This window comes from Nipponia nippon, unplaced genomic scaffold (genome assembly GCF_047370975.1).
Source record: "Nipponia nippon isolate SJK-2023a ecotype South Korea unplaced genomic scaffold, ASM4737097v1 scaffold_7, whole genome shotgun sequence".
Classification (NCBI taxonomy): domain Eukaryota; kingdom Metazoa; phylum Chordata; class Aves; order Pelecaniformes; family Threskiornithidae; genus Nipponia; species Nipponia nippon.
The window spans coordinates 24,063,686-24,088,285 of NW_028262391.1; the positions used below are offsets into that span (position 1 = coordinate 24,063,686).

The following is a 24,600-nucleotide window of genomic DNA, read 5'->3' on the forward strand; positions in this document are numbered from 1 at the left end:
GTTGCAAATCAACTCAGCACATATAAAGGGCAGTATTGTCTCTCCCCGCTCAAACACACCAAAACGAGGTAATGTCAAGATGCCTTCTTGTATGACAGTGCTTTATTAGTATAGATTTTTCCTTGGTAACTCTTAGCATACCTGGCAATAAACCGGGGGCACTTTGAGTCTATAAGGAGGAGCGGGGAAAACACAATCATTGATTTCATACAGTACATATTCTGGTCTACGTGAAATAGCAAATAAGGACTATGTGAGAGGGTGAATTAGGTTGATTGGTGCATATGAATGTGATATTGAAGAACACAGGAAACTGATCAAAGCCAAAATGAGGCTTATGCTAATAATTAAGAGAGCACAATGGGCTAATGCTCCATTAGCACTCTTATAGTCAGGTTGCGTAGTTAGCTCAGTTTTGTTGAAACAGAATGTCCCAATTTCTGACTTTTGAGCTTACAAAGAATTCTAGCAAATGACAAAACCAAGTGAAAATGAAATTTTGTGTAATGTAATGGAGAGATTAAGGTGGATATGGCAGAATCAGTAAGATAATATGAAAAATCTAATGCATTTTTCCATGCTGTTCAGATAGCAGATTTGCATAATTCATGGAAGTTCAGGGAGCAAAAGGAAGGACTGCTTCTCAGGGGTTACTAAGTTATGGGGGGTGAAGAGCTCTGGGACTTGCATATGCTTTGGAAAGTCAATAGAAGATAGTTCAAAGGCAAAACAAACCTTGAAGTGACTGTCTATATACTTTGTGAGCTGAAGTACACAGAGGTAAGTGAATGAGTAAGATGCTTTTAAGTGCTCCTGACATCTAAAATTTCAAAAAAATGTCTCCCGTGACTAAAGATGGTCAGAACCGCAATCTGAGAAGAAAAGCAGGTAATCTTGAGACTGCTAGAGCTCTATATGGGAGAGTGCTAGTGATGATGACTATTCTAAAACCAAACCATGCTTTTTTGCTTTCCCAGGTGTTTCAAATCTAGGAGAACATAACCTTGTAACACCACCTGTGGTTTGGGCAGCTATCATCAAAAGCTCTTACCACAATGTGGCAGACATGTTAAATACATTTTTCTGTGGAAATTTCCTGGTACCAAATGCACTGAGTTATTACACTTTGAAGGCAGTTTTTAGAATGACTCTGCAGAAATAACATCCTTGTCTTCTCCCTTAGCATCTGAACAGTCTAATTATAATTTAACAGCTGTTAGCTGAACTGCTTTACAAAAGCAAGTAAGCCTGGCTTTTCTACCTTCTGTTGGCCATAATGCAGCTTTACTCTGTCGAATGTAGTCAGTGGGTTTGATAATTAAACTTCTAGTGCTTATCTAGTAACTGGCAGGTTGTTCTTTTTACTAGAAGATGTACAATACAGCATCATGTTATTTACATATTCTGTGGGATAGCCTAGAAAACACCTGCTCCGTAGTCCAGCTTCACCAGGAGCCTGGAAAGACTTCCCAATACAGTGCATGCCTCTGTGATATAATCTGTAGTAAGCCATAATGACAGTGCACTGAAAGAGCTGGACAGATCAAGTGTGTTGCCAGCATCATATAGCCCTGCACCAACCCAGGCTTTGTTAAACTTCCTTCCTAATGATCCAAGAAAGCTACAGAGGTGGGAAAAGCAAAAATTCTCCCTAGTCCATGTCAAATGACCAGGGGGGTGGGGAGGAGTTCCTTTTCTCAGCTAAGAATCCAGTGAGTCAGTTTAACTGTGAATAAGATGCAGAAAGCAAGCATCTGAAACTGTAATGCCACAAGGAACACTGGGGTTAACAGCGCTTGAGGAGCTGGGAAAGTAAACCAGTTTTATATAGCTTTCTAGACAAAGGAAGCCTTGAAATATGTGGTTATTACAATGTACATATTGCACTGGCAAAGAACAATGCCATCTCCTTTCAAACCACTTTGCAGACACCTACAAGTTTCAGTGACAAAGTTCAATCTTTTTTATCACCAGGAGCTGTCTGGATTAGTTTTACCACCTTCCACCTGCTTATCAGGCACCATTTGATAACTGCATGTATTCTTGGACCCATTCAGTCGTCTAGAAAGATCGATCTGAACGTCATTCCTAAGCTTGCTAGAAAACTCTTTCTAATGTCCTGGTTAACATCTGGGAACAATTTATAGTTCTTACTCTTTTGTTTGCTATTTTTCTTCAGTTTGACTAGGCCATGTCCTCCTTAGTCACCCTGACAGTCCGTCTCTGCACAGTTGCCAGTTCCATCACTTAGGACCAGAGCAGCAATCAGTGCTCTGGTCCAAGTAAAGGCTTGCCAAATGCTGTATGTGGTGGCACAAACATTTTGTTGTCTGTATTAAAGAAACCTGAAACATCATACTACCATACTAGTATTTCTCACAACTGCATTTACCCTCCCACCCCCACAGCAGTCATCCTAATCATCCTGTCTTACACCTGTTGCTATTTTTTTAAATCTCTTTACCTCTATAGTTTAGGACCAATAAAATTAGAATTGGTGAAACAATAGTAAGCAATATCCTCAAGGATGAATTTGATCCAAATTCTCCTGCCTCAACCACCAAAACAAATCCTATTGATACCTCCAGTGCCTAGCCAGATGATAGCTAGGTGGCCTGAGACATTGCCTATGGTAGGCAATCAACTAATAGTTTCATTTCAGGGTCTTTTGTTTCACTCAAAAGTCTCAAAGTTTGAGTGATTTTTTTCCCCCCAGAGGTGTTAACATACCAAAAGTACAGTTCTTGGTTACTGCACTTACCAGCTTAAGCATTTCTTGACTACTCAGACATCTCTGTTCCCTTTGAACACGAAGGCTGGTTGAAAATGCTATTATTTTTCAGATGCCTAGGGTTGGCAGCTAGATGGGAAAAATAGAGTAGCAGTCTTTGTTGATGAGAAAAGGCATCTCTGGGGAGCTGTAGGCAAAAGAAGTATCCTCAAGGCCTGTCTTTAATCTAGATGAAGAGCTAACCCACATGTTCTTATGCAGCTAAGTCTAGAACTTGAAGCCCTATGGAGTGAGAAGGCCAAGCTGGCTTTATAAGCAGCATCACTGCATTTCGGTGGTGCTGTGCGCAATATGAACTTCCCTTGGCTGTATGTAGACTTCTTGGCTCTCACATAGGATATTGAAGGGTCTTCTGATGCCATTAAGACATCACCATCTTACAGGCATTCCTGTGTCTGGATCTTATTACAAAATTGTCTTTGGGCAGTTAGACTATTAATACATGACTAAGTGCAGTGTGAACTCTTCTTCAGCCTTGTATAGCTGTACAACACATCATACTTACATGATCTGTGTCTGAAAAAGAGAAGAAGCAAAAAGGCACATAATCATTAAAAGGAAGCCCTTCAGCATGTAATGTGTCTGCTCCTATTTGACTCAGACATGAGGGAGCAGTCAGACCTCAACCCACTCAAACTAGTAGCTGCTATTCCTGATTGTTTTCTCTTTGCAGACCATAGCAGAATCTGTGGGAGCTTCCAGCGGAGATTTGCAGAACTGCTCTCCCCTCCTTAAAATGTGTTGACAAGAGTGGGCACATCACTAAGTATCTGCAATGCCAGAAAGCAGATTGTCTTTTAAACTTCGTTTTCCTTTAAATAAATAAATAAATAAATAAATAAATAAATAAAAAGAAATCTTGTCTTGCTTTTAAAACTGCCTTAATGGAGGAAAGAAGGAAAAAAAAAAAGATAGTTTTTCAGGGTTTCACTGGCCGGCAGCACGGTCGCTTGCCTGCTGCATGGCCCCGCAGCACGGCCAGGCCATGACCACCCCCTGGTGCGCGGCCCGGCAATGTCCAACGGCGGCAGCCGACACAGGCGGCATCACCCGGTGACGGCACGGGCACTGTCAGTCACCGCTTACCATTCTAGTGAACTTATTTCACAAATTATGCCAAAATAGACTAATAGCATCAGGCTCAATCTCAAATGTAAAGTAAATTCAGTCACAATTTGTCTGTATGGGATTAAACTGCATTGTCCATCCTTTAGGCTGGCCATTCTGCTGTAACTGGCATTCATTTTCACAGTTTTTCAGATCTCTTTTTCATCTCCTGTACATCAGTTACTTCAGCCCAGGCTTCAAATTTCTCAAGCATTCTCAAACTTAACGGCATTTTTCTTTGTGGTTTTGGTATTGTCTCATTTTCCCTCTCTGCTTCATCCCACCTGTTCTCTATTTCATGGTGCCGAATGAAATCTTGTTCTCCCTCTTGTCTACAAGAGCTATTACTTCTCAAGTAATTTCATTTAACTCTTATGTTCCCCACTTTCTCTATGGAAAAAAGAAATCAGAAGATTTGTGTCTAACCACAACAGTTGCACACTTTGACTAAGCCATCAAGGTCTTTGTATTCTCCTGATGCTTCCAGGGCTGCCTCCTACACACTGGCATTCTCTGGTTTGGAGTTGCTCAGGGTGACTGCTACGTTGTCTCATTTGTCCTTACTAAACTCTTTCAACTCTTGTTTAAAAAACAAGTGTATAATACAAACGCACCTTTGTCTTAGAAGGAAAGGCTCTAAGTTTCTCATGTGTTTTAGGTCTTTCTTGTAATCTTGCAAGCATCAGAAAACACCACATCAACGTGGAGAAGTACCTGTGATCCCTTCATGGAACATCTCTTAAGTCAGGAGCCAATATGAAGCATGTTGCCTGCAGCTGTCTGTACAAAGGCTCCCTGGGTCATGTGCTGCATGGGAATGACCTCACCAGTTGAAAAGAGCTACTGAACCAGTTACAGATGTAGTCTGACAGTCATAGAACAAACATGACTCATTTAAGAACATTCCCTACCTTCCCTTTTAATAACTGGTTTCACCAAAGTCAGTAAACTAGAACTGAAGGGAGAACAAAGAGTTCTTCAGTCAGCTCTGCACAGCGTTCTCACACGCCACTTATTCTGCTGCAGGAGCACGTTTGAAACAACTGTCCCTCCACAACTACATCTTCTCTGATGATGTCCGAGCTCTCTCAATCTAATCACCTCTAGCAGCAGATACTGACATGCCAATACTAACAATAGTAATACCAATACTAATGAATGAGCAGTTCTATGATGTCCTGGATTTAAAACCAAAAAGCTTTAAAAACAGAAAATGTTGGTGTGCTGAGGAGAGATCATCATCCTTGATGATGATAATAATTGTGTTGAGATAAGAAGAGGGTTCTGCAAATAAGGAGATTTGTGCCTAGTTTGACGAAGCCATCAAGGCTTGGTCATGTGACTTCACATCCAAGAGTGCTCAGCTTCCACACTCCGTTTTCTTAACAAGGGGCTAACAAATTAACTCCTGCTATGCCTTTGCTTTTCCACCTTGTAGTATATCAATAATTACTTTGGTAAAGCTCTTTTTGAGAAAGTAGATAACAGAAATTACAACATGTCAGAGTAAACTTTAAAAATTTGAACTTTATTTGTGAAATATGTTTGGTATTATAAAATCTCAACTCAGACAGCTACAAGCAGCACGCTTCATATTGGCTCCTGACTTAAGAGAAAAAAAAAATCTTGATTATGTAAGTGGAACCAAAGCTGCATCTCAGATTAAGCTACTACAGCATGCAAATAGCATCATAATTTTCTCAATGTGCAATACACTAGTCCTCACACCAGGTCTTCTCCTATTGTTTCAATTTGATTGTAGTGGACCTATCCTACATAATTAACTTGCAGTGGCAGCCGAAGCTGGAAACGATGGAGTGCATTCACTTCACCAGTAATGGCTATGTCTAGATGGGCGCAGGGCAATTTTCAACTATATTTTGGTAATGGTCTCCCAGTAACTGACATCACATTAATACAGTGTGAATTACAATATGCTCCATCTCAAGATTTGAGGCATGGTTACTTGTAATGGCCTCATGGCACGTTGTGGAGTGCCATGTCTCTGGTCTTGAGCACTGCATTTCTGAGGGACCTGAGTCCAAGCTCTAATGATCAAGTTTGCAGTGAGGTAATGGCTTTTAGATAGTGACACAATGCACTTTGCATTTTAGAGCTTGGGAAGAGGAGACGTCATCTCAGGAGACAGTCAGTGTATGACAAGAAAAGCTGATTCACTGGTTATTACATTCCAGTGAAGTATAAAATCTGTCATTTTAAAAACTACCCCTTTTTTGTTTTGCTTTCTGAAGTACCTTGAAGAGTAGCACATGCATCCTCTCTGACTAGGCCAAAACACTGCAAATTCTGCTGGTGTTCAGACCTATCTTGTTCCTTCTAGAGGTAAAGGCAAGGAAAGGCTTAAATTGGCCTGACTGATTTGTAAATTCTTTGACTTGCAGGTAAGGACAAACTGACGGCTTACTTTTAAAGTCATTCAGTTTTTAGTTTTGGTAAAAAGTTGCTTAAATGCCACAGTAGATAACTTACTATACACTACACAGGGAGGGGTGGATGGGAAATTCTGCTGAAACTCGGATTTGCCTTCCATACCACAAGAAGAGATGTGCAGATGCCTTGGACTAATTCAGGTTAGAAAAGCAGAGATGATAAAACTTAGTAACTAATTTTCGTTAACAGCTGAAGTAGATGAGCCTAGTGTTTAAATACAAGCTGTTAAGTTTAGTCAAAAACATAGGCTTTTTATCTCTCGTCTCTAACATGAGCTTTATACCTTTACTTTGTTAGGTTGCATATAGTCCTATCTGGGATTCTCTAGCAAGAGTGAACCCCAGGTAGGACCATATGCAAACTAACAAAGTAAAGGTATAAAGTTTTTCTGCAGAGGGAAATTATCCTCTTTCTAGTAGTCACGTGAGCAGGAGAACACATAAGGAAATATTTCAGCAAACTTGTTAGGCACCACTACTCAGGAGGATACCAGCTGCAAGGACTGCAGTAGAGGCCAGCCTGCCCAAACCTGCTTTGTGCTAACCAGCTGGAGGAATGCTCGAGCAGAACGGGCTAAATGCCTCAGCACTGACAGAGCTCCTTGGGTGGGCTTTGCATCCACACTGAGCTCTGTACCTACCCAGGGAGTTTCCACTATTTTAAAGCTGGCTTGAATATGCCTTCATAGGCTGGCCCTACAATGCAGATGTACTCTAAGGCTGCTCCAAGCCACTGTTTTCCCTGCGCTGTATTCATTTCAAAAAGAACAAGAATGCTATTACTGCATGAAAGGAATCAGCCTCCCTAACTAAGCGCTGCTTTCTTCAGTGTTAAATGAAGTCAGCAAAAGCTACCAGCATTATTAACAACAATAGCTGGTTAGTAATGCACTGTGAAAGAGCAGGGCTGGAGACACAAAATAATCATTGTAAATTACCCAGACTGATAAAAGGGCTGAAAGGCAGCTGGATGTGTTTTTCAGACCCACTAGAAAAAAGATGCTTACCCAGTTTTCTACTCGGACACCGAGGAAATCATGAGCCCTACAGCATTTTCATAATTGCCTACAGGAGGCGTATCTCATGGCTCTGCTTTTTTGGCAAGGTAAGATTTGTTTCAATCTTTTTTGTTTTGCTCCAACTGCTACTTTTCTCTCAAATAGATTTCCTTAGCTTACCTGTAGCACAGTGCTTTAAGATGACAGCAGCCTTTCCTCTAATGAGCAACAATTAGCTAATATTACTCAGGATTACTAATTCTTGCTTCCCTTTTACGCCCTTTAACCTTTCTCCTTTAAGGAATGTAAAGATTTGGGGTTTTTTTCCTTTTGACTGAATTAAACTGCTTGTTTAATTTCTTTTATTGTGTTGTTACACAACAGAAGCATTGAATTCCAAAGTTCTCTTACCACTACTGGAGTATCGCATGTTACAAGTGGACAGAATGTATCTCGTTATCACAACGAGTACTATATTTTAGTGCTTTTCTATGTAAATAAGGCTCATGTGATAACTTTGATTCTGTCTGCTTGCTTGCCTCTCCCCATTCACCTGATAATTTTAAATTTATTGGCTGGTGTCTACAAATGCGACAGATAGGAAGAAGTCCCAAGGATATTTTAGTTACCTACGTTCCAAGAAATTATATACCTGGGAAACCAGGTAGATGAGGAAAGTCTCCCTAGAGCTGCTCTGAGGAAAGGGCTGTAGTTGAGCTCATACCAGTTAAACACCAGATAATCTACAAAGATGGGAAAAATTTCTGTCCTCTTTGTTTCAGTTACTGCCTTCTTTAGAGCAAGTTCCCAAAGCTATTTAAAGCAAAGGGAGTTATCCTAATAGAATTTGTATCAATCCATCACTCCTTGGTGCTGTGGATCAATGACAGGGTGCAAAGTGAGCTGTCCTTTTTCTTTTTCTTTATTAAAATTAAAAGAATTTCTGATTGTTTATCAGAAATTTCTAATTTATTTACGGACACAATCTGTGAAACTTTATTTACTAAAGTATCTTGAATGACTTAGTCGACAAGGGACTTCTGCAGTGCCTGAAAGGCTTACTAAAATCCCTACTTTGTTTTCCAGTAGTGTGGCCAGGTATGTCAGGCTTCTCTCCAGGGTAGATTCTCTTCCTAAAGCAAACACAGCCAGTCAGTATACAACCTCTCCTGAAAACAAAACCAAGCTTCCACTGACTTCAGTAGCAGCAACATTCAGTTCAAAACAGCTCATGTGTGAACTAACACTGGAAAACTAATTGAGGCAGAACAGTAATGGGAAACTCAATCTGAAAATGAAGTGTTCTTAATTAAGAGACACTCTTCAGAATTATACAGAAAGAGGCTCTTTCTCATTTGAAATTTGGCTCTTCCTTCCTCACCAACTATAAATCACTGATCTATAATTAGTATTCTTAGTAGCAGGAATGCCTGATTGTCTGGCTTAAATTATGCCTATGACTGTGATGAGGAGAGCTGTAGGTGTGTTGGAACAGATTCTAGCTAGTCTGCTACTTAGCATCCAATTTCTTACAAATATTTCTGTTATAATCTGTTAATGTTATAATCTGTTTCTTAAAAATTAGAACAAATTAAGGGAGAAGGGTGCCTCTAGATTCCTAGTAGCCAAGAGCAGTAGCATGCCTCCGTGGCACAATGACTGGGAGCTTACCTGGGAACAAGAAAGAGCCCAGCTCAAATCCTGTGCCAAGATCTAGTCCAACATTTTATATAATGACTACTTAATAATTGCATAAATGCTCACTGGTGGGGAAGTCAGTACCCATATCTTGTCTCTCTGTCCTTATTCTACTTTTAAAGGAAGGTATGTCTCTCACTCAATTTTTGTAAAAGACTGATAACACATACTTTACTGAACTGAGTCCAAAAGGCGATCATAAATGTGATGGAGGTCAGCAAACTGACTCTCGTCAGTAAATACAGTTTAAACCAATATGAAGAGCATGCATAGGAATCAGTGGTTGTGGGGAGTTGAGGGTTGGGATACACTGTGATACAGGCCCAGCACCAGGTCATAGGCCTGGCTGCTTAGGTGTGTGTTGAGGAATCCAGGTGTCTCAAGGACATCTGCTATGTGTGGCCACGTTTAATCCAGAAAGTAGTGTGCCTGAGGTAGCAAAAGCTGTGGAAATGTTATTCCGCTGTCTCATTGCCTTTAAAAGAGCTTTCCATGCCCTGTCTGTGCCATGCATGGACTTGGAAGTGTACTTTCTCACCAAGGGATCAGATTCAGTTGCTTAACAGGCAGGAAACTAACTCAGAAAGCTTTCTGACAGATTAACAAATTGAACTGGCTCACTGAGGGGCCAAGTAAGTAGCAGAGTGGGCACAAGGAAGGATCAAGACCACATAACCATGGGTACATGGTAGCAAGGCGATAGTGGTGGCAGGGATGGGGAGAAGAGCAGCACTGTCCCCTCCTTGTTGAAAGCAAAATGTTAGATCAGCTCAGAAACCTTGTGAAAGCTGTCTTTGACATCTAAGTCTGGATGGTTTTGAATGGTGAACCCCAACCTGATGTAGTCACTTTCTTTCAGGGCGGAAGAAGGTGTATAAATCCAACACAGTAGGCAGGAATGAGGATGCACTTTTCTGTTTGGCATCTCTTACTAGCTCTCTCATGCTAGTCTAATGACATGCAAATTTCATTTTAAGTGCCTAACTCTGTAATTCCATGTGCAATATGTCTTGGACCCTCTGCTCCAACCCAAAATGTGTTTTTCCATCCTGTTTAGTTTTGGCTTTTGTGCTCCTGTAGCTGTGATGTGTTCCAGCCAAAAACTTCTTTCATGGGATGTTTTCAGTCAAATCAGTTTCCTAATCTGACTGACAGTATAGTTGCATAATCTCTAAATTTTAACTCAGTGGAGGTGGTAGGACTGTTCCTTTTGGTGGATGTGTAAGGTCTTTGATCACCTTAGGTAGACTGCGAAATCACAAACTAGCACTCTCTGACTTATACAGGAAACTTAAAACCCTTTTTCAGCACTGTGGATTCAATTTCAGGCTCTCTTCAGCCTTCTGTGAGGCTGACTGCAGAAAATGTGTTGCTAATACACACTAAACAGCAGGATCCTGGACCTGGAGGGCTCAGAGCTGTGTTTTGCTTCTGAAATCATGTTAACGGACTTGGGGATCAGCACATGTAGTGACAGTGATGAGATACCCCCCTTCCATTTGTATCCTTCTAGTCATTTTAAAATCGAACAATTCAGGGCTCCTTTATGTGTCACTTTTGAAGATATTTAGAACTTAAAAGTATACTGAAGTTGCCAACAGAAACTGAATTTAACAAAAATAACTAGAAAACAGTAGGAATGGAGACAGAATGAAAAAATACCTTCCCCAGAACTCTTTAGGAAAGGTTTTCTGGCTGGGGACAGCCATATACCCTTGCAAAGGACTTCTGAGCTGCAGCACTTATCAGGAACTTGCTGGCTGAGTTGGAGTTCTTTATCATGTTTGTTATGTTCCTTTACATTTTAATCAAAGAGTTTTCAAGATTGTATGGATATTGCTATCCTTCTAGTTGTTATCGTTTGTTCCTACACTTTCTAAAGCTTTTAGAAAAACCTGTCCATATATCCACTGGTAATGAGGAAAGTGGGTTTTTTCCTTCCCCCATCCTTTGTCTGTACAGACAGGAACAGTGATGCCTTGTGCTCATTAGCAAAAAAGCCTTTCCGGATCTTTGTAAGAATCAATGACTGTCAGCGTCACTGTAAGTGATGAGTAATTAGACTTAGGAAATGAAGAATTAGACATGAGCTCCAGCTGCAAAATATTGATTTTCTTTTTTTTTTTTTTTTTTTTTTGAACAATATACAGTTTCGTTAGTGCTGTCATGTAACTTATAACAGGTAACTTCTGCAAGTGGACAAGTGGATAGGGAAGCATAGTTACTTGAAAAAGATGAGCCCTATTTCTTTAACAGTAAGCAAACCCAAGCAAGCAACTCTCAGGTAGTTTTTCAGGAAGTCTCAAATCCTCTTTTTTTTTTCTTTTCCCCCCCAAAATGTTGATACTGTCAATATGTTGCTGCTTATCAGAATTGATTGAAATACTTTTGTTAAGAAAAAATTCTATTTTTTTAAGTATGCTGGGAAAAGGTTCAGCATTTTGTGTATGTGTGTGTGTAAAGTTCTGATAATATTAGAAAGTGCAAGAAGCACGGGGAGCTTCATAAAAAAAAGTTCTTCTAAATGACTTTTTTCCCACGTAAAATCCTTGCAGTAAAAAAAGGGGAAAAAAAGAGAAAAGGCCTAGTTCTACCAATTCATCTTTTGTGATTTCAGAAAGATACTATGCTGAAGAAAAGCTGTGCAAGGAAGAGATTCAATAGCGTGTGGAAGCTACATATTAGCAGTGCAGTTGGAGCAATGCTAGTTGTGCAGTTAAAAGAAAACAGCAAGGCCCAGACCTGCCTGCTTATGGATGGACCCTACTTAAGAAGGCCTGCTATCTTCCATTGTGTCTCATACAGACTGGTATTTGCCTTGCGAAACCAAATGGGGGAGCCAGGTAGAATTTAAAGCAGGACAGTGCCCCACCTCACCAACCAAAGGCTGCTTTGGATGAATGTTAGTGTGAGATGTGGTGTGTTATATGACAAAACAGGTGTATATAAAGGGTTTGCCTTATATACGAATGATTTGTTCTCACCATGCTCCAAGAGTTATAACTGAATACAAAAAAAAACAAAAAACAAAGCTGGGAAAAAACCCCACAACCATTTTAATGTTTTTGTTACAATCTTTGTGTTCTTTAAAACTTTTTGTGTACACACACACAAAGATATTTTACTCATGCTGCTATTAAAATCCTTATGCTATAGCTACTTACTAGGTAGAGTGACCTTAAAATCAAAACAAAAAATTTTGTCCTGTAACATTTTGCAACCATTTTCTTTTGCTTTGTTTCTTAGCAGAGGAGCCATTGCATCAGCAGTAATATTCATTCCTCTAGAAGCCATGTGCCTGCCTTCTTGTTAGTTCATACTGGTGTTGCCTGGAATAACTTGTATCTATATACAATTGCAACTTTCAGAAAATTGGTATGATAGAAAAATTTGGACTGAACTGGTTCAAGATGCACAATCACATTTTAAGTAACACTGTTTTCCCGAGTTTTTGGTAAATAGAAAGCTACAAACACTAAAAAGTGACAGAAATAGAACTTAATTATTGCTGTATGCTTGACCAAAATAACTGTTTAGTATCCCTTTAAAATAAGCAGAACTCAAGTAATGCCTCTGGTAGTTACTTGGATGGAAAAGGTACTTGCTTTTTCTGGTGGTGGTGATTACTGTTTGCCTGCTAGAACTGGCCTGCTACGCTACAGTGATGAATGTGTCTCCTGTTCTGTTTGTTCTGGAAACTCATTCAGCTCTAGTGCAGTGCCATAGTTTGCCTCCAGCTTCTCACGCTTGCATTCTGATGGGGCGGAGGGGGGAATCTCAAAGTTTTGCCTTGGTTGAAGTGCCTTACTTTTAATCTGTGGTAAGAGGTATAGCCCTTAGCACACAGCCAGAGACGGGTATTTTTGGCACATGAGATGAAAAACAACATCCCATTGAAACCAAGGATGTCATTCTACATCCTCCCAACCCACCCAACCCTAAAGCAAAGAACTTAAACAGAAAAGATGATAAAATTTTGGATGTGAAGTCCTAACAGCAACAGTAAGTTGGCCAAACTACACACAGAATATCTAATTAGGATTAGTCTTTAAATCAGACTCCTCAGAGGAGTGCAAACTAAGAATGGGATCCTGATAAGCTGACTTGTGCAGTGCAACAAATCCAGTTGCAGAATTTGCTCCTAATGCTTCCGCTGCCCACCCCCTCTCCTCTTCAGGAGTTAAGTACTCCACAGGACTTTACTCACAGGCTGTTTCTGTAACAGTCATAGCTTAAATATTTATGTACCTAATGGACTTACCCTAACACCACAAGTGAGGGAGGGAAGCAGCATTAACCTCATTTTGCAGATAAACAGTGGAAGCCCTGATGGCTCTCTACTGTGTTACATCCTATGGAGCAACTGCACGTATGCAGTGAGCGTAAAAATGCTGTTACACCAGACTGCTGTATTCACACTGAGACTGACAAAGCTTTGGCATGTTCTCTGTTCCTTCTTTTCATAGCCACGTACGACTATGAAGGTAAAGGAAGTTCAGAATAAGTTGTCATTAATTTCTCAGCTACTGATTGCTCTGCTCAGCCGTGGAAGATGTGGAGACTAGAACAGTGCCACTCAACATGCTGAACTGTTTAACAGTGGGTAATCTCACTGCTGAAGGGCAGCAACTCAAGTCTCAGCTTCTCTCTCACCACAATTTAGGATGGTGCAGGGGCCTGCACAAAAACCTGTGTGACCAATGTCACAAGAATTTTTTTTATTTTTTAATTCTTTTTTATTGTAAGATGGGAAATGTCAATACTCTGAATGTTTTGCCTGAACAGAAGGGGAAAAGATTATTTTTTTTAATAAATATGAAAAATTATTTCTTTTACATTTGGAATGGAAAGTAATCATACGGAAATTAGCATATCGGGAGCTAGTTTTCCACAAGAGAACGGTACATACCTCTAATGCCTCGGAAACTCTTAGTTTAACCATTTTTGTAGTTATTCAAACTGATGCTAACTAGATGGTGACGGAGAAAGGTGAAGCTCTACGCTCGCCTGTCCTGCACTTTGCTTTGTGACCCGGACACTTCTGAACACTGCACGGGGTCAGTTTCGAAACTTCAGGGCGTGCGCCCAGCGCGGGCGGCGACACCACGAAACGGGATACGGGCGCTTCTCCCTTATGTAAGCGAGCCGAGCCCCCGGCAGGCCATTGGCTGGCCCCGGCAGGGCGACCGCCGCAGGCTCCAGCTGCTGCCTCCACAGCGCCAGCAGCGCGTCAGTATCCTCTCACTGGCAGCGCGAGGCTCTCCCGGCTGGGCTGGTTCCCCGCTCCCCTCAGCTCGGGGTCCTGCCGGGCCGTTAGCGGCGGCGGTGCTCAGGAGCCTCTTCCAGAGCGGCCTTTTCCCGCCGGCAGGGCGGGAGCGCTTCCCGACCCGGCTCGGGTCGCGCTCGGCGGGCGGCCCGGCCGCCCCTCGCACACCCTTCCCCCGCCGAGGGGCCGCGGGGCGGCCGGGCGCTGTGAGGGGGCCGTGTACGGCGCTACCGGCCAACGCGCCCCGCCCTTTCGCTTCTCCCCTCAGCGGCGCCGAGTGCGCGCCGCGGCCGTTGGCGGTCGGCCCGCGCGCCCCGCCTCAGCTAGCGAGCGCGCGGCCGGCCGCCAACAGTCGCCCGCGCGCCGACCCATCGGGCGCGCGCTGACGTCACAGGCGGCTCCGAGAGGGCGGGGCGGAGCCGCTTCCCTCAGGCGTGATGTAACCTCTGCCCTTCGGTCCGGCGGCGGAGGAGTAGCGCGGGCGGAGGGGAGGGGAGCGGACTGGACCGGACCGGTCGGCGGCTGCTGCGGGAGGCGGTGCGGCTCCCGGCGGTGAGTGCGGCGGTGGCGGTGCGGGGACGCGTCCGCGGCGGGGGAGGGGACGGGAAGGGGGGAGGGGCGGGCTGGCGGGGCAGGCTCGGAGGCGATCGTGGCCGCCGGTGGAAACATGGTGCCACACGTGAGGCTTATGTAAAATGAGCGGCGTCCGGAGCCGCCAATGGGAGAGATGTGCGCCCCGCCCCCGCCTCCGTCCCCCGCTGGCGTCACGCGCCGGCGGCCAATGACGGGGCGGGCGGGGCGGGCTCTCCGGGCTCAGTCACGTTTCTGCCTGTATGAAGTCGGTGCCGGGCTGCGCTGGGCTGGGCGGACGCGGTGCGGGCGGTGAGTCGGGCTCTGCCGGGTGCTCCCCCCGCCACTCGCCGGGCCCGGGGGGTCCGCGGGCGCCGTGGAGGGGGAGGCGGGGGGCGGCAGGGGCGGGGGGCCGAGGGCCGAGCAGCGGGGCCCCCCGCCCGCCTCCCCCGCCCGCTGGGCCGAGGTTACGTAACCCCCGCGCGCCGGGGCTCTCCCGTTGCCGGGGAGACGGGAGGGGGCCGCCGGTGGGGCGAGCGGGCGGCGCCGGGGGGGTCCGGCCCGCCGGGGAGGGGGCGGCCGTGACACGCCCCCACCTCAGACCGCAGCGGAGGACGGGGCGCCGGCCGCCACCCCCTCCTCGGGCCGGGCCGCGGCGTGGGGGGCTGCGGGCGTGAGTGCGGCTCGCCCCTCGCCCATCTCGGGCCGGGGGTGGGGGGCACAGACACCCCGCCCAGGTCAGGCCGGGCGGGAGCCGGGGGCTCCGGGGGGCGGCTGTGGCACGCCTCTCCGCCCGCGTGGGGCCGGGCCGGGGCGCCGAGGGGCGGCGGCGGACCCCACCTCAGAGCCGGGGTGGGTTTGCCGCGGGGCGGCGGTCAGGCCGGCGTGGAGGAGGAGCGCGGCGGGGCGGCCGTGGCTTCCCCGCCCCGCGGCCGATGGGAGGCCCGGTGGCGGCGGGGCCGGTCCCTCGGCGCTGCCGCGGGGCTCCGCTCTGGCGTCCCTGGCGGCCGCGGGGCGCGGCCGCATCTGTGTGAAAGGTCAGCGCCGGAGTTTGGAGGGAGCGGAGATAGGCGCGGGTGGCACCTTCGGGGAACACGCGTGTCCCGGTCCCGTGAGCATGGCCCGCGGCCCCGCGCTCCGTCGCCCTCCTCTCGAGGGGACAGCGCCGTGCGCGGCCGGCTGGCGGGCTTTTTTCAGGTGAGGAGTTGTGCGGCAGCAAGTAACAGAATCTCGGCGCGCTGAGGGGGTGTGTGAGCTACAGGTAGACACCCGGTGCTGTAGATCTGTTTTTTGTGTCGCCTATGGTTGCAAGGACGCTTTGTTCCTTGAGACCGTGTGGCTGTGCTGCTGCTGACATTAGTTGCATGCTATTACATGCATGATTACAAAACGGTTTATGTAAGTACAGTTTCATGCAAATAGCTAAGCAGTATGGTAACAGTCAAGCCGACACTTTACAACTGACTTTTTGTAATAGGTTAGGATAGGGTATAGCGTTGCTCTGTGTGCCATAGGAGACTAAACAGCCCCCAGAGTGGTCAGTATGAGGTCTCTGGTACTTGGAAACTGAAGCACTTTGAAATTGTATTCCAGTGAAACAGTAACTTGGCTGAGACAGTGCATATGAAGGACTTTGAAGAAACATATTGGTTTGCGTTTTTAGTCTGCCTTTTTGTCTGCCTTTTTGTTTTCCAAATGTAAGACTCTGAGGTTTACTGTCTTGTACATCTGAGATTGAATAGCTATCACTTACGTATTAACAAGTGAAGGGGAAAAGGTGGAAATCCTGTAATGATTCTAGTGGTAAGATTGCCTGGTCTAGTCAAAAGTAGAGTAAAAACTCATTTAGTATAGTGAGAAATTGTTTCAAGTTGCCAATATCGTTTTAACCACAGAGTTTATTTACAGATGACAGTTAATGTTAGTTAACATTTCTCAAAACTGCGCCTATTTTTTGGAACTGGCTTTTGCTTATTGTCAAGGTAAAATCTGAATTAATCACAATGATGGCAGTGAGGAGTATCTACTTGAATGCAAATGGTTAGTTTTGATAGTGTAGGGTTGTTAATAAAATGTAAGGATGTGAAGCTGACAGCTAAGGCCTCGATGGTGTGGCCCTGTTCCATAAACAGATCCTATTGTATATTAGATGGTTTGAGGGCATTGAACTTGATGAAACTCAAACTTTTCTTACTTTCTAGAGTGCCTCAGTGTCTGTATGTGTCCTTGATCTTCTCAGCGTTGGGCACAGTGCTGTTTATACCCTTTACACAGTGGCTTTTGAATACAAAATTTGAGACTAGGGCCTAGAATTTGATTCGTGTCAGGGAGGGTGCCCGCATTGTTGTGCTGTAACATCAAGTTCCTTCTTGCTTATGCTTGTGTGTGTTTGCGTGCTCCTGTGATCTTTCTTTTTGCCGTTTCTTACTGAAACTTGCATTATTTGTGCAAAGTGAATAAGTTGCACTGGAGAACTGGACCCTGTCCTCGCTTCATCCAAGGTTTGTTTTTAGCCTTGTGATTAGGGCACTGTCCTGAGGTGTGGAGTCTTTCTTCTGGACTGCAAAGGTTGCTTACCTCACTAGTAAGACATAATGGAAAAGAAAGGGCCTTTGGCCTAGAGTAGAAGATAAAAGCAATATCCGTCAGTTTTGGTGGGTTTTTGGCCGTTTCAGGTGTTTATTTCAAGATAGAAGGGAGAATGCTTTAGTTGGGTAGTTGGCGTAAGTGTCCAACACTGTGCAGTGAAGGAGCATGGCCTGTCCTGCGCTGTGAAGAAGTAAAGTGTAGTTCAGCTTGACCTAGTCTAGAGGTAAAGGCACGGAAAGTAGGATTTTGGCTTTTGTGCACTTTCTTCAGATTCAGCAGGTTTTCTGGTTTCATTTGTGATCTAAAGACTACATGGTTTTGCTGGGGTTTTTGTTTATTTGTCCGTTGGTAGGATTTGTAGGCTTCCTATATTTGTTTTAACACGTGAATGCTATCTGTGAAAATCTTCACTTTTACAACTTACTTTACAACAAAAATTCCTTTTGGATTTCCATGGAGAGACGTTAAAGAGAGAGTGTATTGTGGCAGCTCTTAGTGTAATATCTTACTTTTCCACTTTTTTTTTTCCCAGTTAGAAGATTAAAATACGTAACAACTCAGCTTATCAAATAAACTTACTTAAGCCTGTCCCTGGAAAATACATTTTTATAGTAATAAATTTCCCCTGTGAAGAATCACGTTTTTTGAATAAACTGAGATTTTGATGGAGTTCAGCCATAGTATGTGGATAGAGTGAAATGGGGAAACTGGCTGGAAGTAGAGTTCTGGATTTTTGGTCTACCTCAGACTTTATTATGACCAGGAAGTGTTTGGTTTAGATACAGACTGATAAACGAATTTTCTTTTTCCTGGGTTCTTGCCACACCCTTATTTCTCCAACATCTTTACAATATTAAAACGTGCTTTACTGCAGAAAAGCTTTTTTTAAGCCCTTAAAGTATAAGCACATGAGCAAGTTTCTGTAGGATGAGGTATATTTGGTGTGGTTTAAAAGCAATTAGATTACCACTAGCCAGTAGAACAAGTAAATTATCACTAGTCTAGATCAACTGGAGTGTTTTATATAGGGTTGCTATGGTTGGCCTATGTTAAGAGGGAACATCATGTTCTTAGCAAGGTGTTGTGTAATACTTGGCATGAATGTCCTGTAGACACTGTATTACACTCACAACGTTACCACATCATAATTACTAGATAATCAGGTGTTTCTGAAAAGGAATTGTTGTCTCCAGTTTTGGTTGCATGGCCTAGAATTCCTCTATGAGGATGGTGGATTACAGAGGCTTGTAACTGGGTTGTCTTGCTGCATTCATACTTTCCACATGCAGTTATATCCCCATTCCGCAAGTTTTAAACTGCTTGAATATTTATTATGTTAACCTAGCTTGTCAAGCACTGAACAGCAAATGGGTCAATTAATATCTGTATTATTCTTTGTGATACGGTTTTATTACTCTGAAGGGCTTTGATTTGCATTTTTGGGTACGGTTGAGGTTGGATATAATGGGGGCCAGGCTGTTAATGCAGCATGTGTTATTGGTAGTAAGGCAAACCTAGTTGTTGGTAAGTAAAGAACAGCTCCACCTTCTGACACATAGACGGTTTTTTGGGAGTTGTTTCTTTTTAGCTACAGGTGAGATACAGACTTCATAGAAGGAAGTTTAAAGGGCATGGGAAAAGAGAAGGTGGCAGTCAAAAACACACTTCATGGGCTAATGGTTTTGCGATCTGTTGCTGGGATTTCTCGTGGCCCCAGGCCACCCTTGTGAAATACAGTATGGTAGAGAAGACCAAAATGAAGGAAGATCAGATGGCTTGGGTATGTCTGCAAAGGCTACGGAGAGGCTCTGAAGCTATGCTTCAGAGCATCTTCTGTTCACGCTGACAGTGAACCAGTAACCATATGTAGTAAGAAAGCACCTGGACACATGGGAACGCACATGCCTGAGCATGCGCACAGTGATCTAGTACTCTAGTAAGTGGCTTAGTAGATCACCAGGCATGCTTGTGCAGCCTGCTTGTATTCTGCCTGCCAGCAATGCTGGAACATGGGTGGATCAGGCTTCTGTGCTTCTGTTTTGTATTTCTCAGGTTATCCTTTAAGTGTAGATAGGGTCTTTATGTCTGAATGCCTGCACTGGACTTCTACCAATCCAGCATAAAGCCCTCTTGCTTGGTGCTCTCTCCCTCTTGAAGAGTTCCTGAGGGACAGCAGCGGCAGTGTACTAAGTTTCATGCAAGTTGCACAGGCAGTGGTTCTGAAGAGCACGTTTTCCCTGTTTATCCACATATGCAAGTGTGGTTATGAGAATTTTTTTTTGTGTGTGAAAGCTATTGTAAGGTCAAGAAAAATTTTTGTGCAGATGTTTTCAGCTGCTGCTGAAGTGGTGTGTGGTAGTCCTAGAGGAGCCTTCTGATTTCTCTGACTTTTTTTGGTAGTCTGATTTAGACAACTTTGCTTGTAGGACATAATAAGAAGTGAGCCTAAATTTACCTTCCTTGAGATATATAATCGTGGAGCGTGATTTCCCTTTTTCCTTCATTTTCTCCCAACAGAAAGCACAACTTTATGCAGGGTGCTGAAGGGGTAGAGAGTCAATATGCTGTTTACAGGACAAGTGGACCGAAATACACAGGGAGCTTGTATCTTGGGGCAAGAGTATGAGGTTGTTCTGCAGATTGTGTGAGCAGGCTGTAGAAGTTTGGTGCAAGCGGTACCAATGTTCATCCTGAAAAGATATGATAGTGGGAAAGAGCTCATTTGTATGTCAAAATGTCTGGGAAAGACTTTGGGGTTTTGCTTCTGGCTGTCTTTAAGTGTACTGTGGTGATTCTTAATGCTTGATTTTTCTTATAGATAGAATAGAAATTTCCTTGTATAGATGTCTTTTAAAAGTAGAACCAAAGCTATACCGCCTTTCAAACATCGTGTCCTAAAACAGAAGCACTTCACTGTTAAGTAACACCTGTAATTTTTCATAATTGAAGCTTAGGGAGATGGGATGAAGTGGTGAGGATGTCCAGTACTTCTCTTTGTTGGTTTTGCTTCCTATCCTCCTTATTCCTTGCAGCTTTTGTATCATAGTATGTTTTTTTGTGCTTGACTTTATTACGTGTACTTTTATGTTTCTGCTACTTAGTTTCTTTAATTGTACAAAGACATTCAGTATATAAAACACTTCTTTGATATCAATTACATCTCTACCATGGGTTCCTCTGTGACTTGAGCTCTCATTTCTCGGTACTAAGATAGCCAACTCATAGGACAAGTACATCATGTTTGTTAGGTTGCCACGCTTTGTGGAATGTATTACGGTGGGGGCCGTATTAGTAATAATCAGAGAATTTATTTGGCACAGAGTCTTCCAGAAAGGGACTTTCATTATCTTTACCTGGGTATGAACTGCAGCAATGTCTAAAGAGCAGCATTAGCCTGGAACTTCTGTAAATATAATACCCCATGATGAAATTCTGCCCTTTTTTTTTTAAGGGAGAGGAGCAGTAGGCATTCAAATATACTGCTTAATGGACGTGTCAACAAATATTAAAGTTGAAATATGGTGTTGTAGATAACTTTTAGACCTAGTTTCGCCTAAATAAAGGTGAAATATATGACTGCATGGTGGGACATGATACTTTTCCCCTTTCTGTGACAACACTTCTTCAAATGTATCATTTTTGTTATTTTGTTCAAAAAGGACAAGAGTTGACATATGCAAATATTAAAGAGTTCTGGCTACTGATCTCCTGCTTCGTAATTTCTCCAGTTCCACTCAGGAAGAGAACAGCATTTTCTGTTTACAAAGAAAATCAAATGTCTTTTTAAATTCGCACTTAATAAAAAAAAAAAAATTAGTTCACCTTTAAGAAGGTACCTATTATAAGGAAGGATGTCTAGAAATTAGCGTAGGGGAGGTAAAGGAGACTGTTTAGCTTTTCACAAGATGTCTTGGCACAGGGTGGAACAATCTTGTCTGTCAGGGGTATATGTCTGTGCTCACTGTTTTTTCTTCATGGAAAATACCCAACCTGTTGGCAATTAAACTTAGCTCAACCATGGCTTATTATTCAAGGTGAAGGAATAAACTTGAGAGAGATGTTTTCTGTTGGCTCTTGGGAATGATCAGTTTGGATCTACTGTGGAGACTTGAGCACAGGTGGTGGACTTAACAGAACAAGGAATAATTACCTGAAAGGATAAAATAAGCTTTGCTTCTGGCCTGGCAGAAAACGATTCCTGCTAGATGATGGAGGAGTGGCTCTGACTGCTTTTTGGCAGGGCAGAAGGGGAGATTACTTTGGTACTTGGCTTCATATAGTTACAGCAAAGCAAATGATGAATCGGAAGCTGGCCCAGGTTGGTCAGCACGGCATAGGTGAGATTGACCCTCCATGAGATGAACTTGATAAGTTCAACAATGCGCTGATACCGTGCTATTCATAGTAAAACTGAGTTGACTTTGTCCTGTTACCTCAGGAGAACTTTTTGCTGTTAGTTACTCCATGGGGAGGACAGGCAGCTTTAAAAACAACAAAACCAATCTAGAACTGCAAGGAAATTAAATAATAATGGTGTTGTGGATGCTTCAGGAATAGAAGTGACTGGTGACATAAGCTTAGGTCCATTTAGGAACCATCACTTGAGGGCTGAGGGATTTATGTATTTCCTGTTTGGCCCTCAGGGACATAACTAAGGAAGCTTTCTTTTTTTTTTTTTTTTTTTTTTTTTTAAACAGATACAAGTAAAAGAAGCATAAGTTTTAGTAAGCTGGGAACAGTTTTTGCTTTTAGAATGTATACTTGTATTTGGGAATACGAAACTAGCCTTGGTCATGATGTCAATACTTTCAGTTGAATTAGCTCTCTGGAGAGTTTTTCATCCGCTAAGCTTAATTTGGAGTTTGTGTTTTGGTGGTGAAATGTTTTAAGATTGTAATCTGTGGAAGAAGAAACATAACTTGAATTCTAATATGTGATCCCAAATTTTATACTAGATAATACTCATTCTTTAGCTTGGATGCTCTCAGATGAGTGGATGGTTGATTCTGAAGTACACTGTGTTGATATCTGTATTGTCTGCACAAAGTTCTAACAATAAATGAAGATCATGGAGATGGAGTTTTGGGGGGTTTCTTATGTTTATAAAAGGAACAGAATTAAGTGAGCAGTTATTCTGTGTATTGCTCAAGGAACCAATTTAGAAATTGGGCTACAATAATAGTAAGTATTTTTATCAGTAAAATTTCTTGCATTTCCTCTCATTTGTATTTGTAGTTCTTTATAGCTGTTCGTCATCTGTGGAATACATATTTTACATGCTTGGACTTGTATTGCGTTATGAAATGGACTTGGTTTATATTTTATAAATATTTTATCATCTTGCTTATAAAACTTGGTGGTTTTTTTTTTTTTTTAGGAATGTATTGATGACACTTTCAGATTTGGAAAGATTGTGATTAGTACATTCATTAAGGTGAGTGTCTTACACTGTCTCCAAGAAAGTGATTTATAATATCATTTCTTTCTCAATGAGTCTGAACTGATTTTTTTTGTTGTTGCTGCTTTGGATGCCTCATTTGAGCTGTAATGTTAGAATGCTGAAAAATAAAAAGGTATTCAGGGTGTTAAGTTTTTAAAGACCTGTTGTACAAATCATGAAGCACATGTAAACGATGCGGCTTCTCTAAATCTTTAGGAAACTGAAATTTAGCATAGTGTCCAGTATCAAGTGCAACATCTACATTGCTTGATGTGCAGAAGTTTGTTAATAACTTCCAGTCTTTTGATTGCTTTTGCAGGTGTTTTAAGAAATTTTAATGATGAGGAAAATTCTGGGGTCCAGAAAACAAACTGTTACTCAGATAATCAGGATGGTAGCTCAGGAGGAGAAAGGAAAATGTTACCCTTCTAAGCTTTGATTTAGAAAGCAGGTCATAGCTTCCAACAGTATTTTTTTTTGTCAGTTGTACTCTGCTTTCTAACAGGCTGATACTATTCTAATCTCTGTTTGAGAAGCTGAACACATGGCATCAGAGATACTGACTTGTGCATGTTTGTTTGATGTGTGAGAAGCTGATGACAAAAAAAAGCTTATTACAACTCAGGCGGGATGTGTGATGGATTAAGAAAGCAGAATAGACAGAATTATGGAAGCATTTTGAAAGCAAAGAAAATTTGATGGTTATTGGAGCAACAAAAGGAAATGGCTGAGAGTTTTAAGAGAATAGTGGATGCATGTCATCTGTGATGCAAAGAAAATTTATCCAAGTGGTTTTGTTATGTGTGGTCTGATGATGGGACAATATTGGCCCAAGACAGGAAAGGGAAAGATAATAGTTCTGGGGAGTACTGTAATGTTCCAATACAGATTAAATTGTAGCTGAGATTTTAAGGATTAATACTATAGTGTCTGATTAGTCTAAATGATTGAAAAAAAAATATTGTTTTTCTATGGCTACAAAATGTGATCTGAATAGGTTCTTAAAGCTGACAACGTTCTCTTTTCAATGCTGCAGGTGTGACTTCAGTTCTCTACAGAAAGTGAACTTGGTTGGGATCCTGTAATACAGGTGTGTTCCCTAAAGCAGGTTGTTCATTCTTTTCCAATATTTGAAGTCTTCCATGTTTAAAATAGATATATCTTGGTATCGAAGGAAATGTTGTCACAAGTTCTATATTCTTTCTATACTGATGAAATTAGACTTCCTTCTGTGGAAAAGACCTTCTTGAGATGCCATACCAAAAGAGGATGAACTCTTTTAGTTCTTTGGAATTTGAGTCAGTCAATACTCAGTCACCTGTACTTTTCCTCTGATAAATAATAGAAGACCAGAAGATTAGATTTAACTGCCTGTAATTCTACTCAAACTGATAAAATGCCTAGTTTGAATGACTTGTGTTTAGTTTCAGATAAAAATACTTTTGGCTTTGGTTTGTCTTAGCTTTCAGTTAAATTGTAGAAAGGCTTATCATGAGAATTTTTAGTAGTTTACAAGGACTGATTTTTCTTAATGTCTTCCCAAATGCATTAAGTAGGCAAAGCCAATATTATACCCAATTAAAAAGGTACATGCTGCTACTGCAAATATCCTCTTCAAACCTAGATTTTGTTAAACCTTTTTTATTTTTTTATCTATGAAAATGTCATGATGGAGGTCACCAAACTAGAGA

At 42.6% G+C, this 24,600-nt stretch overlaps 1 protein-coding gene across 12 annotated transcripts in view; it reads left to right on the forward strand.

Annotated features, from left to right (window-relative positions):
- The first annotated feature begins 14,691 nt into the window (after positions 1-14,691).
- PER2 (period circadian regulator 2) overlaps positions 14,692-24,600 on the forward strand; it is a 50,572-nt gene continuing 40,663 nt past the window's right edge. For 8 of the 12 annotated variants that reach the window (XR_015700481.1, XM_087739534.1, XM_087739536.1 and 5 more), the window contains exons 1-3: positions 15,127-15,192; positions 22,847-22,903; positions 23,946-23,999. The gene's annotated coding sequence lies outside the window, so the exon portion shown is untranslated. Of the gene's footprint in view, positions 14,863-15,126; positions 15,193-22,846; positions 22,904-23,945; positions 24,000-24,600 lie in introns of those variants that run through there. The other 4 variants (XM_087739535.1, XM_087739542.1, XM_087739538.1 and 1 more) reach the window with 1 other exon arrangement.